We start from the raw sequence: 2,531 nt of genomic DNA, 5'->3' as shown, positions 1-2,531 counted from the left end.
AGAGAGAGAGAGAGAGACTCCTATGTGCCCTACAGAGGAGACAGTGACCCAAAAAAACGAGCAGAATATCAGAGTTGAGTTCAGGGTGCCCGAGAAGATCCACCGTGTGAATCCTCTGAGTGAGGATCCGTTGTGTTTCTGTCCGATCGATACACATCGATTAATTGATAATCCAGGCCAGCATGTCAGATCTACCGACACATTGATTTTCAGAGAGGCTGTACTTCGACATTTGCCTTCATCCCCGGTACAGAGCTCGTCGCATTCAGGTCAAGCGACGGGTTCGGCTGGTGGTCAGCCCCCCCCCCCACACACACACAATAAATAAATAAAATATGGGTGTAGCTAGCAGCGTTAGCGGTCAACATGAACTACAGTGTTACTATCAGCTAACGCTAGCTAGCTCCGTAGCAAGAGCTAGCAGTGGATAAAGTTTCTGAACGTGGCTTTGGAGAGCCAGCGGTTTCAGTGACACCGAAAGAGGAGAGCAGGCGGGGGTCTCGGCTGTGAAACCCACGGGACAGTGGACAGCTTATCCACTGTCCTCTCGGTAATTTGGTTAGCATCCCAGCTAACGAGCTAGCAGTTGTGCTGCTGTGTTTGCCACACAAAAACCGGATGTTTGGGCAAACAGCAGAGCCGAGAGCCTCAAAGACACTCCGCGGTGTGCTGCTCGGCTGGCTTAGATCAACACTTTACAACACTGGCTTGTAGCTGAGGCGTTCAGGCTCCACTTAAAACATGCACCGTAAGCGCTTTCCTTTTTTCTCTCCTTTTTTTTTTTACCTGTCAGTCGGATTTTGATGCTGGACCCGTTCCTCCGAGTCCCAGGATTCGACATCACTCCGGGAAAAACGATCACACAAACTTCCCGTTGGAGTCTCCCAAAAACACAGTTTCTCCACTCAATGGGAAGGCGAACAACTTCAGTTTAAAAACATGCGGTTTATTTTTGTTTTCCTCACGGGTAAAAATGTATTATTTCATCGCAAAGTCCTGCGCTCCTTCGAAACCCAACAACACGAGAGAACATTTTCGGGCTGGCTAAAGCACGTACTGACGTCATGTCCTTAACGGGTATAACCTTACGTGCTCGCGTCTGGGAAGCGTGGGCGTGCCCGTGAGGATCATCCTCTTCCATGGAAGCCTTCAGACCTCAGGTTTTGCTTTTATTTTAGGTGCTGTATCCTATATTATTAAGAATGAAAATAATAATACAAAATCCCTAATGATCCATGTTATAACCATGTCTAATACGTTTTTTATAAATTTGAAAGACGGACACATTTTAATTTAGAAATACAATAAGATAACAGATAAGATAGGAATTTTTTTTTTCATGTACGTGTTCACTCACACATTCCTCAGTTGTTCATCCTTTTAGTTCTATTTTAAATACACACTCGCAGCTGTTTAAACTAGTATGGATATCTGCTTTCTCCCAGTCTTTAATGCTGTTCCTGGATGTTCAAATTCTCAAAAAGCAGTGCCCCTAAAGATTTTTATCTGTCTGTCTCCTTTCCAGCTCCCCCAACATCACTACATAGAAACTAAAAGTATTTATGTGAGAAGAGAAAGGTCTGGTTGTTCTGCATCTTTTTTATGGTTATCCTCTCCTCCCACATGATCTCCAACGACAAATACATTTCTGTTGTGTAGGTTCTCATCAATAATCTCTCCATTCAAAAGAGCTTGTTGTTTGTCATTGTTGCCTACATTAGCCCTCCCACACTACTGCTTTCCATTTCTTTTTTATATTCAGTGTTCCATCATTAAACTGCTTCATAATAATACGTCCATAATATCAACAGTAGTTCAAGTAAAAGTGGTCTCATTATTGAACTTTTCCTAACAAGCACATGAAGTATTCACCTTTATTGACGCCTTGTAGGGGCCAACAAGTGAACCAACAAGTATAGTAGTAATTCTTTTGGCAAAGTGAATTCATGTGAAAACTCTTCCAAGAGTCTGTGGAAACCTCCAACATGCAGACTTTCAGGAACTCACAAGCTGTAAGTCTTCCATTAGGTTTGTGATCATAAAGATCAGAGAAACCGTTAGACCACATGGACTTTGTCTGTTTTTAAATGCAATGCTATATATATATATATATATATAACTATAATTAGTTAATACATTTATTAAGTACTTGTTCCAATATATTAAAATTGTACTTCCCTGGAGTTAGGTTGTTGTGTTGTTTTATAGCTCCCTGCCCCAGGAACCAACAGCAAAATTGTCAAAATTAACTCAGCAACACAGGTTGTGAACATGTAGGATTTTTTCAGCAACACAGTTTATCCATCACCTCTAAAGTAGGTCTTAATTTAGTAGATCAACACTTTAATGAAAAACCACCAGCACTGAAACACTACATCCATGTTACACTCTAAAAACAAATGTCTTGGCTCAACGAAGAAAATCAATGCAACAGTTTCCATCTATCATTTTGAGTTGTGACAACATAGAATGAAATTATGTTCAACCAATGAACTATATTAAGTAAGGCGAATTAGCTTTTCCTCTACAAT

General features: G+C 41.2%; 1 protein-coding gene across 1 annotated transcript in view; it reads left to right on the top strand.

Moving 5' to 3' along the window:
- LOC118323097 (myosin-16-like) overlaps positions 1 to 2,531 on the top strand; it is a 20,363-nt gene that overhangs the window by 1,694 nt on the left and 16,138 nt on the right. The gene's annotated exons all lie outside the window — the stretch shown is intronic.

The sequence above is a fragment of the Morone saxatilis genome, unplaced genomic scaffold (assembly GCF_004916995.1).
Source record: "Morone saxatilis isolate NCDOM2014 unplaced genomic scaffold, NCSU_SB_2.0 Contig14, whole genome shotgun sequence".
Lineage (NCBI taxonomy): Eukaryota > Metazoa > Chordata > Actinopteri > Moronidae > Morone > Morone saxatilis.
Note: the sequence above shows the minus strand (reverse complement) of the source record. Positions and strands in the feature narration are given on the sequence as shown.